Source organism: Jaculus jaculus, unplaced genomic scaffold, assembly GCF_020740685.1.
Source record: "Jaculus jaculus isolate mJacJac1 unplaced genomic scaffold, mJacJac1.mat.Y.cur u25, whole genome shotgun sequence".
NCBI lineage: Eukaryota > Metazoa > Chordata > Mammalia > Rodentia > Dipodidae > Jaculus > Jaculus jaculus.
The window spans coordinates 1,729,532-1,746,419 of NW_025423515.1; the positions used below are offsets into that span (position 1 = coordinate 1,729,532).

Below are 16,888 nucleotides of genomic sequence, written 5' to 3' on the forward strand. Positions count from 1 at the left end.
CTGTGCGCGGAGCCAGCCTCGCTCTGCATCCCGCGCTCGGAGCCGGAGCTCTCCGGAGTCCTGTGCGCGGAGCCAGCCTCGCTCTGCATCCCGCGCTCGGAGCCGGAGCGCTCCGGAGCCCTGCGCGCGGAGCCAGCCTCGCTCTGCATCCCGCGCTCGGAACCGGAGCGCTCCGGAGTCCTGTGCGCGGAGCCAGCCTCGCTCTGCATCCCGCGCTCGGAACCGGAGCTCTCCGGAGTCCTGTGCGCGGAGCCAGCCTCGCTCTGCATCCCGCGCTCGGAACCGGAGCGCTCCGGAGTCCTGTGCGCGGAGCCAGCCTCGCTCTGCATCCCGCGCTCGGTGCCGGAGCGTTTTACTGACGTGGGACCTTCTCTCCTGCCGCAGGCGTCGGTAACGTGAGAGCCCAGCTCGGCAAGACCTGCGCCCCGCCGCCTCCGGATACACTGAAGCTCGTTCGCTCCGCGCCAGGAGCTGGCCAGAGGAGGGGTGAGCTTACGGGGTGAGCTGCGGATCCCGCAGGCCCCGGCTCCATACGGTAGTGCTGGAAGAAAAGCCACGGATGCCGGTTTCTGTCTGCAGGAGAACTTCAGTGAATTTCAAATGGAAGGTATGTCAGCAGAAAACAATGTGACTTATTTAGAACTGACGTCTGAAAACTTAGCTCGAGCCCTGAAAATCAAGCTAATAAACACTTTCCCTGCCTCACGGTGTCTGTAGAACTGGTACGTAGGAGGAACAGGGTTTCTGAATGTTTCTGGTAATTTTGTTCTCTCTTGTTTTCCCCAGGGTCTTGGCCTGGAAGTAGTTGTAAGTCTGGGATATTAAACAATATTCTTGAAAGCTAATTGGTTTTGTTTAAAATTTAAGGTCGGGCATTTGTTTTACGACAGTCAGTTCCTAATCCTTGTTGATTTAAAATGATATTGTGGGCTGGAGAGATGGCTTAGAGGTTAAGGTGCTTGCCTGAGAACACTAAGGACCCTGGTTCAGTTCCCCAGTACCCATGTAAGCCAGATGCACAAGGGGCGCATGTGTCTGGAGTTCGTTTGCAGTGGTTGGAGGCGCTAGCCTGCCCATTCTCTCTCTTCCTCTCAAATAAATAAAAATAAAATATTTGGAGCTGGAGGGATGGCTTAGTGGTTAAGGCATTTGCCTGCAAAGCCAAATGACCCAGGTTCGATTCCCCAGGACCCACATTAGCTACATGCTAAGGGGGCACATGCATCTGGAGTCACATAGTACTCAACCAAGTAGTAAAACTGTCTGTTTCTTTGAGTATTATAACCTTGTCTAGAAATCACGGTTTCTGCCACCCCATCTTATCTTCTGTAATACCTTCAAATAACTAGTTATTCTTCAGTAGCACACGTGTCTTATATTCAACTACTAGATGAATTTAGCACTCACTTCCCCTCAGAACACACACAAACACATATACAAGCTGTTCACATTTCTTAACATGATATTCAATGCCTTTCGTGTATGGCTCAACCTGTCTTGAGCCATTCATAAATTACTACTTTTGAGTGGTTCTGTGGATGTGTGTCATTCTAAACCAACCCCCAGATTGGTGATGGTGGGTCTTTTTCTGGCTGACTTTTCTTGAGAACTTTTTTTTTCTTTTAGTGCTACATATGTACCAGCCCTGGCTTCTATTATCCTTGTATCTCTCTTTCTTATATAACTTAGCACATCTTAGAGCGTATATATTTTGTTTCAAGCTTGCAGAAAGTTTGAAAAAAAAAATTGTCACTTTTTAAATATTTATTTATTTGCGAGAGAGAGAATGGACACATCAGGACCTCTGGTTACTGCAAATGAACTCCAGACACCTTTGCCATCTGGCTTATATGGGTACTGGGGAATTGAACCTGGATCCTTTATGCTTCACAGACAAGCACGTTAACCACTGCGTCACCTCTCCAGCCCAAAACTGATAACTTTATTTTTTTTTTGAAAATTTTTTTTATTAACAACTTCCATGATTATTAAAAAAAAAAAAATCACATGGTAATACCCTCCCTTCCCCCACTTTCCCCTTTGAAACTCCATTCTCCCTATCTCAATCAGTCTGTCTTTTATTTTGACATCATGATCTTTTTCCTCCTCTTATGATGGTCTTGTGTAGGTAGTGTGAGGCACTGTGAGATCATGGATATCCATTTTGTGTCTGGGGGGAGCATGTTGTAAGGAGTCCTACCCTTCCTTTGGCTCTTACATTCTTTCCACCATCTCTTCTGCAATAGACCTTGAGCCTTGGAAGGTGTGATAGAGATGTTGCAGTATTGAGCACTCCAGTCACTTCTTTCCAGCACCATGATGCTTTCGGAGTCATCCCAAGGTCACTGCCATCTAAAAACAGAATATTCTCTACCAAAAGTGAGAGTAGCATTAATATAAGTGTATAAACATTAAGAGAAGTGCTTACTGGGCAGTTTGGTGAGCATAGTATATATATTATCAGGACAGCAGCAGACATTATACCCCTAGGGCTTATGAATACCCCTGTTTTAAGTTTTTAGTATCAGGGATGTATTCCCTTCCATGGAGCAGGCCTCCAGTCCAATTGGAGGGCAGTTGGTTTCCACCATGACAGATAGGCCACTCTTGCACCCATTGGCTCATTTGGCCTGGCTGGACAAATATAAGGCTTGCAGTGTCCACTGTTGAGTATCTTCACTGGTGATTTCTCTCTCTCCCATTGAAGTGCATGCAGAATGACTTCTTCCAGCTTTCTATCAGCAGGACTACATGGAGGAAATTATCAGCTCAGTTCCAACAGCATTTCTGTCACCTTGCAGCCCAAGTATGTGGAGTCTTCAGCAATATGGTCTTACCATCTATTCCTGGTGGGAAGTCCAGGGCCTCAGCAATGGCCTGTGATGTTTTGGGGGCATCAGGGACCTCCCTGGCCAACACCTCACTGGAAGGTATCCCATCCCTGGCACGGAAAATTTTCTAGCAATGATCTATGGCTCCTGAGTGTTCCATTGTCCAAAACTGGAGGATTCCATATGATTTATTTATATCCTCTTAGATTTTGATTAGCCCTCCCTCCACCTTTCCTTTACTCAATCTCTCCTCCTGACCTCATTTTGGGCCTTTTCACCCCCATTAATCTATTACTCTACTAGCATATATACAATGCCATCCTATTAAGTACCCCCTTCCTTCCTTTCTCTTTCCTTTAAATCACTCTTCTAGCTTACTGGCCTTTGCTACTGAGTTTTCTTCCCACTCACACAGAAGTCCAATCATCTGTAGCTAGGATCCACATATGAGAGAGAACATGTGGCACTTGGCTTTCTGGGCCTGGGTTACCTCACTTAGTATAATCCTTTGCAGATCCATCCATTTTCCTGCAAATTTCATAACTTCATTTTTCTTTACCACTGAGAACTCCATTGTATAAATGTGCCACATCTTCATTATACACTCATCAGTTGAGGGACATCTAGGCTGGTTCCATTTCCCAGCTATTATAAATTGAGCAGCAATAAACATGGTTGAGCAAGTATCTCTAAGGTAATCAGGTGAGTACTTAGGATATATGCCTAAGAGTGCTATAGCTGGATTTATTTTTAGCTATCTTAGGAACTTCCACACTGATTTCCACAATGTCTGGACTAGATTGCATTCCCACCAACAGTGTAGAAGGGTTGCTTTTTTTCCACATCCTCGCCAACATTTATGGTCATTTTTTTTCATGACGGTGGCCAGTCTGACAGGAGTGAGATGGAATCTCAATGTAGTTTTAATCTGCATTTCCCTGATGACTAGGGGTGTAGAGCATTCTTTTTAGATGCTTATATGCCATTTGTATTTCTTCTTTTGAGAACTCTCTATTTAGTTTCATAGCCCATTTTTTAATTGGCTTGTTTGATTTCTTATTATTTCATTTTTTGAGTTCTTTGTATATCCTAGATATTAATCCTCTATCAGATGTATAGCTGGCAAAGATTTTCTCCCATTCTGTAGGTTGCCTCTTTGCTTTACTCACAGTGTCCTTTGCAGTACAAAATCTTTGTGATTTCATGAGGTCCCAGTGGTTAATCCGTGGTTTTATTGCCTGAGCAATTGGGATTGTATTCAGAAAGTCTTTGCCAAGACCAATATGTTGAAGTGTTTCCCCTACTTTTTCCTCTAGCAGTTTCAGAGTTTCAAGTCTGATGTTAAGTCTTAATTTAATTTAATTCTTGTGCATGGAGAGAGAGAAGAATCTATATCATCCTTCTATAGATACATATCCAGTTTTCCAAGCAGCATTTGCTGAAGAGGCTGTCTTTTCTCCAATGAGTATTTTTACCATTTTTATCAAATATCAGGTGGCTATAGCTATCCGGACCTACATCTGGGTCCTCTATTCTGTTCCATTGGTCTATGTGTCTGCTTTTGTGCCAGTACCACACTGTTTTTGTTACTGTGGCTCTGTAGTATAGGTTAAAATCAGGTATGATGATACCACCAACCTTATTTTTGTTGATCAGTATTGTTTTAGATAATCGAGACTTTTTTGTGATTTCCAAATGAATTTTTGGATTGTTTTTTCTATTTCCATGAAGAATGCTGTTGGAATTTTGATGGGGATTGCATTAAATGTGTAGATTACTTTTGGTAAGATTGCCGTTTTCACAATATTTGATTCTTCTGATTCAAGAACAAGGGATGTTTTTCCATTTCCTAGTGTCTTCTGCAATATCTTGCTTGAGAATTTTAAAGTTTTCATTGTAGAGAACCTTCACTTCCTTGGTTTGGCTTATTCTGTGGTACTTTATCTTTTTTGATGCAATTGTGAATGGGAGTTATTCTCCGATTTTATCCTCTGTATGTTTTTAGCATATAGGAAGGCTGCTGATTTCTGTGTATTTATTTTATATCCTGCTATATGGCTATAGGTGTTTATCAGCTCTAACAGTTGGCTTGTAGAGTCTTTAGGGTTCTTTATATGTAGAATCATGTCATCTGCAAATAATGATAATTTGATCTCTTCCTTTCCAATTTGAATCCCTTTTATGTGTGTCTCTTCCCTTATTGCCATGGCTAAGACTTCCAGTACTATATTAAATAGAAGTGGGGACAGTGGACACCCTTCTCTTGTTCCTGATTTTAGGGGAAAAGCTTCCAGTTTTTCCCTATTTAGTAATTTGTTGGCTCTAGGCTTGTCATAAATAGCCTTTATTATGTTGAGATATGTTCCTTCTATTCCCAGACTCTGTAGGATTTTTATCATAAAGGGATGTTGGATTTTGTCAAATGCTTTCTCTGCATCTGATGAGATGATCATGTGATTTTTGTTCTTCTGTCCATTTATTTAATGTATTACATTTATCAATTTGCATATGTTGAACCATCCCTGCATCTCTTGGATAAAGCCTACTTGGTCAGGGTGAATGATATTTTTGATATCTTCTTGTATTCTGTTTGCCAGTATTTTGTTGAGAATGTTTGCATCTTTGTTTATGAGGGTGATTGGTCTATAATTTTCTTTTCTTTTCTTTTTTGTTCTATCTTTGCCTGGTTTTGGTATCAGGGTAATGCTGCCTTTATAGAAGGAGTTTAGTAGGTTTCCTTCTTTTTCTATTTTGTGGGAAAGCTTAAGAAGTAGTGGTATTAGTTCTTCCCTGAAGTTCTGGTAAAATTCAACAGTGGGTCTGGCCCTTTTATTTATTTATTTATTTATTTTTTATTATTATTATGATGATTTTGATTTTTCGAGGTAGGGTCTCACTCTAGCCCAGGCTGACCTGGAACTCACTATGTAGTCTTAGGGTGGCCTCGAACTCATGGCAGTCATCCTACCTCTGCCTCCTGAGTGCTGGGATTAAAGGCGTGCGCCACCACGGCCGGCTTCTGGCCCTCTTTTAGTTGGGAGATTTTTTTTTTTTTTTTTTTTTTTTTTGGTTTTCCCAAGGTAGGGTCTCACTCTGGTTCAGGCTGACCTGGAATTCACTATGTAGTCTCAGGGAGGCCTCAAACTCTTGGCGATCTCCTACCTCTGCCTCCCAATTTCTGAGATTAAGCTGTGCGCCACCATGCCCAGCTAGTTGGGAGATTTTTGGTAACTGCTTGTATCTCCATTCTTGGTATAGGTCTGTTTAAGTGACTAATCTCATCTTGATTTTATTTAGGTAGGTCATATAAATTAAGGAAATCATTTCTTTCAGATTTGCATACTTAGTGGAGTATATGTTTTTATAGTATGTCCCTATGAGTTTACTTGCAACCTTTCTAATTTCTTAATATGGGCACTTAAAGATATAAATATACCTCTTAGGACTGCCTTCATTGTGACCCAAAGGTTTTGGTATGTTGTGTTCTCATTATCATTTGACTCTATGAATTTTTTTATTTCCTCTTTGATTTCTTCATTGACCCATTCATCATTTAGTAGTGTATTGTTTAGTTTCCATGATTACGTGTATGCTCTATAGCTCTTTTTGTTATTGATTTGTCGTTTGATTCCATTGTGGTCAGATAGAATGCAAGGAATTATTTCAATTTTCCTGAATTTGTTAAGATTTGCTTTGTGTCCTAATATATGGTCTATTTTAGAGAATGTTCCATGTGCTGCTGAAAAGAATGTATATTCTGCAGCCTTTGGATGAAATGTCCTGTATATATCTGTTAAGTCCATTCCTTCTATGACCTCATTTAGTCCAGTTGCCTCTCTGTTTATTCTTTCCCGGGATGACCCCTGCTTGTTTTCTAGGCCCATTTGCTTGAAACACCGTTTTCTACCCTTTCGCCCAAAGATAGTGTCCATCCTTTGTACAAAGGTGAGTTTCTTGGAGGCAACAAATTGAAGGATCCTGCTTTTTCACCCAGTCTGCAAACTTATGTCTTTTTGTTGGTGGGCATTGAGGCCGTTGATATTAAGAGATATTATTGAAAGGTGTGTATTTATTTTTGCCAATTTTTTTGTAGTTCTTCCCATTTTACCTTTGTTTTCATGCATTAACTAGTATTTGAGCATGGCTTGCTTTTTACTGGTGCCTTGTATGTGTTCTTTTCTTTCTCTTCAGCATGGAGGATTCTTTCAAGTGTTTTCTGTAGAGCTGGCTTGTCTTCAAATATTCCTTTAGCCGCTTTTATTGTGGAATTTCCTTATTTCTCCATCTATTTGAATGGATAGCTTTGCAGGATAAAGTAACCTTGCTTGAAAGTTGTTATCTTTCAGAACTTGGAATACAGCACTCCACGCCCTTCTGTCTTTTAAAGTTTGAGTTGAGTAATCTGCTGTGATCCTGATGGGCTTGCCTTTGTAGGTAACTTGCTTTTCCTCTCTAACTGCTGTCAATATTTCGCCTTCAGTTTGTATGTTTGATAGTTTAATTATAATATAGAGAGGAGAGGTTCTTTCCAGGTTTTGTCTGTTTGGCGTTCTAAAGGATTCCTGTATCTGCATTAGTACCTCTTTCCCAATTTGGGGGAAGTTTTCTTCTATGATTTTGTTGAAAATGCCTACTATACCTTTGGAGTGAAGTTCTTCTCCTTCTACTATACCCTGAATTCTTATGTTTGATCTTTTCATAGTGTCCCAAATATCTTGAAATTCCCATTCGTACTTTCCTATTAGTTTGTCTTTCTCTTTGTTGGACTGTATTAAATCTGCTACCTGGTCATCTGTCTTTCTTAGAGCTAATGAGAGCATTCCATGTCACAATGCCATAACATAACTGGAATTTCTTTAGTTTCTTAAAAAAAGCAAGATAGTACTATATAATACAGTTATGTCTAAGAGTGTAAGATACTTTGATTTCTTATAGAAACTCCTAGCTATAGCTAAATATAGTTTATCCCTTTAGCAGTGCAGAATCTATATGCTGAGGCCCTAGTGTACAAGGAATGGTCTCTGCGTGGCCTCAGGATAGCAGATTTGCTTCTTTCTGTCCACAGACTCATGGATGCTGTTCCTGTGCCTGACAGCCTGTCCTTTCACCCTCATCTTCCTGTGGCTGTCGGCCTTTCTGGTCGTGATGTCATCTGAAATATCATCTCAGACAGTTCTCTCTGTCCTCCTAGGCCAGCAACTCAGCCTGCTCACTGCTCTTTGTTTTTCTAGATTCTAATAAGTATTTTATATAGTGTTGTTGTTGTTGTTGTTGGCCTTTGTATCTATGTATTTGTTACACGGGAACATCCGGATCCTTGTTTTGCTGCCTTCTTCATCACGTGTCCCAGCTACTCACAAGGCCCAGAGCAAAGCAGGCACACCGACAATATTGGTTGAGTGGACTTTGACAAGTGATGTGAGGATATTTCACATAGACTTGTTATTTAAAATTTTTTATCATCAGTTCTTTGGTTTTACTTTTGCTTTTAATATTGACAACATAACATATTTTCACTCTTTCTGACAGTTAACAGTGTCAAACAGTAGTCGCATTGTGACCCATGATATTCCCATAAAGGTTATTTCTAGAAAATTGTGGAAGGACTTACAAGAACCCTCAGTCCCAGGTGCTGATGTAGGTGCTGCCTCTGGTCCTGTTGTTCAACACACAACAAAGGATCGAAATTTAAGTCTCTAATTTTAGTTGTGGTCTTGATGTTTATTTTATTCAAAAGTTGTGTAGTTTCTGAAAAGAAAGTGGTAGTCATTGTCAAAAATACCCTAGATCTGTATTTATGTCTTTGTTATATAAGTGAACTCTCTAAAAGTACTTCTGTGTATGATAACGACGTCTGTTCTGTACACACAGAGGGAATGCCTAGCTCAATAACAGCCTTAGGCAGAACAAACCCTCACCAAAGTCCTGCTTTGGAAGACATTCTGTACTTATCATGACTCTTGGGCTTAGACACCAGTTTGGGTTTCACAGGACTTGACAGAACCATGAGAGGCATTTTCATGACTTAGAGCTTTGCTTACTGCCCTGATGATCAGCACTTGAGAGCCACTGAACTAACATAAGCTGATGCCACAGGTCCTTTGCCTCTTGCTCACAGTTTATGTTGGTAGAAACCATGGACATGCAGTAGAGGAGATGTTTACCTGACCTTCACTAGACAATACCTACCCTGACCCATGTTAGCAGAAACCTAGACATGCTGTGGGTGAAGTGTGTACCTGACCTTCCCTAGACAATGTGTATACTTACTTGGAAAAAAAAACCAAAAAACAAAAAACCAGCATTTACTAAAGCTCTGATGCTAATCCAGCCTCAAGTGAGTTGCAGTAACTGCTCTCTGTGTTCATGCTGAGAGTATAAAAGAGGCCCCTGAGTCCTGTGCATAAACATTCCTCAGAGGAAGGCTTCCTGCTCAGCATATGGGTTTTATTCCCCTGGACCCGCATCTAAGAATCTCAGTTGAATCAGAATGCTCTCAGGGATGTGGTCACAAGGGTAACCAGAGGCAGACATTCAGTTCTTTAATTTTACTTGAATATCATAAGTTAGTAACATTTTCAAATTTTTAAGAGCTTTATATAGAAAAATTTAAAACAGGCCTTAAGAGTTTGTTTTTTTTTTATTTTTATTTATTTGCAAGCAGAGAAAGTGAAGAGTGAACAAGAGACAGAATGAAAGATGGGGGGTGTGAGGAATGGGCATGCCAGGGCCTCTTGTCACTGCAAGGAACTCCGGGTGCATGCACCATTTTGTGCAGCTGGCTTTATGTGGGTAAGTGGGGAATTGCATCTGAGCCATCAGGCTTTACAAGCAAGCACCTTTAACCTCTGAGCCATCTCTGCAGCCTGACTTGAGAGTTCTTAAATACACATACACAGTTGGTTATTGAGTACTTGGAGTTACTATAGTATATTAAACTTTTTAATGCTTGTGATTGTTCTTCCTCATTTTATAGGTTAGTATTTATTTGCCAGTCTTGAAGACTATGGAGAATGTTGTGGAAAAAATGAAAAACATCAGCAATCATCTTGTAAGTTATAATTTCTTTAGAAAAGATCTTTGAATGTGCTCTAGCCTTCGTGGGTGGTTTGCATACAAGCTGGCATTGACTTGCCCACCTGAAAGCTTCTCCCTGATAAGTTAATAGTCCTCGTTTGCATTTGTGTCCAGCATCGACTTCCCATTACCTGGGCGCTGGCCATTTCCCCCTATGGAGTGTTGATAGTTGCCAGGCTGGCTTCCTCCAGGGTACCAAGGACTTCCAGGGCATTCAGGGAGGCCCAGGGGAGAAGGCTGGGCAATTAAGTGAAGGACCCATTTGTTTGTCATTCCTGTTGAAATGAGTCAGCAAAGCCGAGTCACACAGTGTGGCATAGATAAAGCTAGAGGCTTTTTGTTCTCTTCTGAAGCGGCTTGTCTCCTAGAACTGCCAGGTGGCAATTCTGGCTACTGTGTCCTGGAATTGCCTGTTGGCATATTGTCAAGTTGGAATAACTGATGCATAGTGAGATCTGGGTCACCAGAATTCTGAACCTGAAAGTAAACAGGAAGTAGAATTAAGGACCAAGTGTGGGCTTCAACCCAGGGAAATTGTCCACTCCCCTCAGAGAAGCTCCTTTCCTTCCATCTCTCCTTTAATGCTAGGAATGATTGGCATGTGGGTTCTATTGTGACTCATGCACTAGAAGAATAGGGGCCACCGGGAATTTTCACCCTGGCCTGAAAGAGACATTGTCTTTGTGCGTGTGGTTCCCTGAGATCTGGGTGAAGTGTAGTTTCCATTCTGGGGGTCTGGTTTACACCCAGCTCTGCGTCTCTGACTGGTTTCCAGGGGTGCTAGTGCTGCGTGCCTTCAGGCTGTGTCCAGTAGCAGTGCTGCGTGATGTGTGTGCTCAGCTGGGCGTGACGTCAGAAACAGCTTTGCTGGATCAGTTTAGTGATGAATGAGAGTACACGTGGTGCTTTGATTCAGGTGTTCCCCATAAACTTAGGTGTTCTGAATGCCACCTTCCCAGCTGATGGAGATTTGGGAATTAATGCCTCCTGGAGGAAGTGTATCATTGGGAGCAGGCTTATGGGCTTTATAGCCAGTTTCCCCGTGCCAGTGTTTGGCACACTCTCCTGTTGCTATTGTCTTCCTTATGTTGGCCAGGGGGTGATGTCCACCCTCTGCTCATGCCATCATTTCCCCCTGCCATCATAGAGCTTCCCCTCGAGCCTGTAAGCCAAAATAAACCTCTTTTTCCCAGAAACTTCTCTTGGTTGGGTGATTTCTACCAGCAATGCTAACCTGACTGCGACAGTACACTTTAGGAGTGAGAGGCACCATGATACAGTTGTAGAGGGGAAGCTTTGGATCCAGACCCTTGTATTGGGTAAACTTTGTTGACAGGTATTATTTCTCTAATGACAGTAGTGCAGTGATCACAGACATTTTATAAATTTAGAGGCCATTAATGGTACATAACTAGTATAATTGGCAATCACTAAATTGAGTTAATGGCTATGAAAAGAATCACTAGGAAAAGTCAGGTTTTTCCTGACACTTTAACTGAATAGGTTTATTTGCATAATAGACAACCATCATAAAATGGTCATGGCTGACAAAGTACTTAACAAATGTTACGTGTGGCAAACACTTGCTGGATCAGGAATAAGGTGAAATCTAACATCCACTACTCAGAATTTCCAAATTTGAAGAAAGCATGAAAGTGTATATACCGGAAGTGAACCTAGAACCATTACAACCTACTTTTGAAAAATAAATTATTTAAGAGAAAGAATAAGAGAGTGAGTATGGGTGCACCAGGACCTCCTGCCACTGTAAACAAACTCTACTTTGTGCATCTGGCTTTACATACAAAATGGGGAACTGAACGTGGGCCATCAGGTTTTGCAAGCAAGTGCTTTTAACCACTGAGCAATCTCTACAGCTCTACAAGCTGCTTTGTAACTAAGTTTTTTTTTTAACTTCTAAAACCACTGGTATTTTTTAATGTTTGAAAGCTGTGGGAATTCAAAATTTTACGTGAGTGATTGTTGGAAACAAATGGGCAGATACCATGTGTGAGTGCCTTTATTTACTTATTTTGATGGGAGGAAAGTTTATCTTGGCTTTCCAGTCTTGAGGGGAAGCTTCCTGATGGCAGGGGAAGGCATGGCATGAGCAGAAACTGAACATCACTTCTGCCACAGCAGGTGGGAAACATCAAGAGAGTGAGCCAATTAGCAAAGGGGAGCTGGCTGTAACACCCCTAAGTCAATACACAGGGACTCAAGTTTGAGCTGAGGTGTTAAAAGCAGTGACCTTTGTTGTTGTGAAAGCACGCGTGTTAAGTGTTCGGCCAGCTCTTTGCGTGTGTGCAGCTTTGTTTTGGACCCTCCCTCATTCTGAACAACTTAGGCTACATTTTTGAGCTTCTATTGTTCACTTCTCCCAGTTCATTACAAAAGAATGATATAGTCCTCATCTGCTTGTGGATGTTTTCAGGTGTCTAGATGTGCAGGCTTTGCAGGAAGCACCTTTAACTACTGAGCCATCTCCCCAGCACCCTTTTGTCTTTTTAAGACTACTTTGCATTACTTAATTTGCAGGTTATTGAAGCCAACCTAAGAAGAGAACGGAACTTAGATAGAAACTGATTTAGTATGTGTGTGCGCTCATTTTAAGGATCTTGGAAACCCTCCATTAGGTAAGTTTTCTTGTGGGTTATATTTTGCTCTGGATAAGTTAATTAATTCAGTATTCATTGAGTTTTAATTATTTCAATACACATTGAGTTCTTACAATAGAAAACTTAAATTTCTATTTTCTTTTCACAATTTTTATTAACATTTTCCATGATTATAAAAAATATCCCATGGTAATACCTTCCCCCACACACACTTTCCCCTTTGAAATTCTATTCTCCATCATATTACCTCCCCATCTCAATCATTGTACTTACATATATAGAATATCAACCTATTAAGTACCCTCCTCCCTTCCTTTCTCTTCCCTTTTAAACTTACTGGCCTCTGCTACTAAGTATTTTCCTTCTCACGCAGAAGCCCAATCATCTGTAGCTAGGATCCACATATGAGGGAGAACATGTGGCTCTTGGCTTTCTGGGCCTGGGTTACCTCACTTAGTATAATACTTTCCAGATCCATCCATTTTTCTGTAAATTTCACAACTTCATTTTTCTTTACCGCTGAGTAGAATTCCATTGTATAAATGTGCCACATCTTCATTATCCACTCATCAGTTTAGGGACATCTAGGCTGGTTCCATATCCCAGCTATTATAAATTGAGCAGCAAGAAACATGGTTGAGCACATACTTCTAAGGAAATGAGATGAGTCCTTAAAATTTCTATTTTCTTTGTCCCTTCCTTGGGAAAGACCTGAGATTGGACTACTTGTTCCTGTTACATATCAGGGCAGCTAGCCACTGGGCAAGGAGCCTAGCCAGGAGGCAGCAGGTGTGTGCAAGGGTGGCAGGCAGAGTCTTCCTCCTTAGAGCTCAGGTTGCACTAAAGGACCTCCCAGAACCCTCCAGCTCCCACGTCTTTTCCTGCTTGGAAGGGTTTCCATTTCCCGTGTGCACGCAGTGGACAGTTAGACATTTCTTATGTTCTCCTCTGATTGCCTCAGTGCTGTAAGGTTAGCAGATATAAAATGTGATGCAGATACACTTGTCATATTGTCAACCTGTGAGGTTCAGGAGTGACCAACGACCATGGAGAGCACTCTGAGGCAAAGATGGAAGTTTTATTCAGGAAAAACAGGAACTGCCAGGACTGACTCTCGGGAGTGGGAACAGTCAGTCTGGGTACAGATAGTGGGCTTTATAGGTTTTTAAACTGGGGAGGTGAGAAAGGGGAAGGGATTTTCTTGTTAGGGCAGTACATCTCTGTTCTTTTACATTAGCCCTATGGAGAAACCAGGAGTGACCTGGTGAGAGATAGGGGACAGTGAAATCTCTGATCTCAGGATGAGACCAGAAGTGACCTGGTGAGAGATAAGGAAGGGTGGTAAATTCTCTTCTTGGGGCATCGTTCTTGCGGAATATGGATGATCCATTTCCTTATATCTCCCTGTAGCCATCCTGTTTTTCTTCTGGTGACTCCCTTTTGGGAAGCCCATTTCGACCTAACGGAACCCATAAAATGTAACGAAAGAATGTGGAGCCAGTTCAGTGAGCATAAGGCTGGGTGATTGACAGCTTGCTCTAGTTAGTCACATTCTCAAGCAGGGAAGCAGCCAAAAGACCAAAGAAGAAAGACCTGTGAATGATGGGACAATCGTTTCTGATAAATATGTGTTCCCACACATACAAAATAGACCCTGTCACTTTTTTAGTCCTGATTGCTTATTACAGACCTGCAAAAAGACCTATACTTTGTAGTGAAGGGTACACTTCTCCAGCAGAGTCAAATGCATGTCATTAGGGCTTTGTCAGTAGTAGTAATAGTGGTAGTGGTACTGTGTGTTTATGGTAGGATTGAACCTAGGGCCATCCCATAGCTGTGGAATGTTCTACCACTGAGTTACATCCCCAGCTCTGAAATGACTTGCTTTGATGTCATTGTTTTGTTTAGTAAACACAGAACAGTTTATCAGCAGTTGAAGAGGTAATTTCATTTTCATTCTACTTTATAAAGAATGAGAGTCCTGATATTAATGATCTATATTTCAGCTTTGGAATTAATAGTGAGTTTGAAGTACAGTTTTCTTTGGCATAATGAAGAGTTGTTTCATAAGTCAAAATTTTTTGTTTCTTTGTTTTGTTTTCTGAGGTAGGGTCTCACTCTAGCTTAGAATTCACTATGTAGTCTCAGGGTGGCCTCAAACTCTTGGCGATCCTCCTACCTCTGCCTCCTGAGTGCTGGGATTAAAGACGTGCTCCACCACGCCCAGCTCATAAGTCAAGTTTTTTAAGTAACATCCTCTGGAAATTATCATGGTATTTTAAATAGAGAGGACCACAAATGTTTATCTAATGAGTAGCAACATTCACAAGATGCAGTCTTTCTCAGGGTGCCAAAAGGAAGAGTTGGGTCAATCGTTATTAAGTAAACACGCACAGTATAATTCCAGGTCCCAGGATACATTAGGAGATGTTGGCTGAAAAATATTCCTGTCTGGGCTGGAGAGATGGCTTAGCAGTTAAATGCTTGCCTGTGAAGCCTAAGGACCTCAGTTCAAGGCTCGATTCCCCAGGACCCACGTAAGCCAGATGCACAAGGGGGCGCATACATCTGGAGTTTGTTTGCAGTGGCTGGAAGCCCTGGCGTGCCCATTCTCTTGCTCTTGATCGCTCGCTCGCTCTCTCTCCCCCCCCCCCATGTCACTCTCAAATAAATAAATAAATATAACAAAAAAAATATTCCTGCCTCTGAAAATGCCTCTCAAGACAAGTCGCCCAGAAGAGATGGCCAAAGTGCACATAGACATCAAGAAGCTCCTCCAGCTTCTTGCAGGACAAGTGAATCCACTAAAGCCTTGTGCAGTGAGTAGCCTTCCCTTTTGCTCTTTCTAGTCTGGCCTGCAGACAGTCTTGTCAAATGCTTTCTAGGATAGCCAGGATTTGAACATTTTCCTAGAGTCACAAGTAGCTAAAAGTAACTGCAGGAGAGCGAATCTGGCTATTCTGGGCTGGCAATGGGCTGTCTCCATGGCTGTAGGATAGTGGGTGGTGCTTGTCAGGACATCAGGGACCATCCACACTTGCCAGGCTTGTCGTATTTTACATCCTTGGAGCCCGTGCCCACTTTTGCTCATTGCAGGTGTTCGCTCACCCTGTTTCCTCGTGCTGCCCTCCTGGCCTGTACCCCTTGCCCAAGGCTCCTCCTTGGTTGCTGGCTATCAATGACTGTGAGGTGACGTAGCCGGCTTTGAGGCTGCAGACCTGTCCAGGCTCTTGCTTCATTGCTTGGCTGAATGGAGCCTGGCTGCTTGTCAGGAGCAGCCCCGGGGTGGGGAGACCGGAGTTGTGAGCGTGGGGGTCCTCCCCGTCCTCGTCCTCTGGCATGGGGGCCATCAGGGTGGCTCTGCGAGAGTCCTCGCCCCCTCACAGCCGGTGCCCGCTCCTGCCCCACGCTGTGATTCTGGTGAACCGGACCGGCGGTCCACTGCGCCGCCCTCTCCTCCTCTTTCCTCCCTCCTCCTCCCCCCTCCTGGTGCTCCTCTTTCCCCCCTCCTCCTTCCCCCACCTCGTGCTCCTCTCTCCTCCCTCCTCCTTCCCCTCCTCGTCCTCCTCTCTCCTCCCTCCTCCTTTCCCTCCTCGTGCTCCTCTCTCCTCCCTCCTCCTTCCCCTCCTCGTCGTCCTCTCTCCTCCCTCCTCCTTCCCCTCCTCGTCCTCCTCTCTCCTCCCTCCTCCTTCCCCTCCTTGTCCTCCTCTCTCCTCCCTCCTCCTTCCCCTCCTCGTCGTCCTCTCTCCTCCCTCCTCCTTCCCCTCCTCGTCCTCCTCTCTCCTCCCTCCTCCTCCCCCTCCTCGTCCTCCTCTCTCCTCCCTCCTCCTTCCCCTCCTCGTCGTCCTCTCTCCTCCCTCCTCCTTCCCCTCCTCGTCGTCCTCTCTCCTCCCTCCTCCTCCCCCTCCTCGTCGTCCTCTCTCCTCCCTCCTCCTCCCCCTCCTCGTCGTCCTCTCTCCTCCCTCCTCCTCCCCCTCCTCGTCGTCCTCTCTCCTCCCTCCTCCTCCCCCTCCTCGTCGTCCTCTCTCCTCCCTCCTCCTTCCCCTCATCGTCGTCCTCTCTCCTCCCTCCTCCTCGTCCTCCTCTCTCCTCTCTCCTCCCTCCTCGTCGTCCTCTCTCCTCCCTCCTCCTTCCCCTCCTCGTCGTCCTCTCTCCTCCCTCCTCCTCCCCCCTCCTCGTCGTCCTCTCTCCTCCCTCCTCCTCCCCCCTCCTCGTCCTCCTCTCTCCTCCCTCCTCCTTCCCCTCCTCATCCTCCTCTCTCCTCCCTCCTCCTTCCCCCTCCTCGTCCTCCTCTTTCCTCCCTCCTCCTTCCCCTCCTCGTCCTCCTCTCTCCTCCTTCCCCTCCTCATCCTCCTCTCCTCC

The 16,888-nt window shown here is 43.6% G+C and overlaps 1 pseudogene; it reads left to right on the forward strand.

The window, feature by feature from the left end:
• Nucleotides 1–447: 447 nt before the first annotated feature.
• The window catches only part of LOC101601995, a 61,851-nt pseudogene continuing 45,410 nt past the window's right edge, over nt 448–16,888 (forward strand).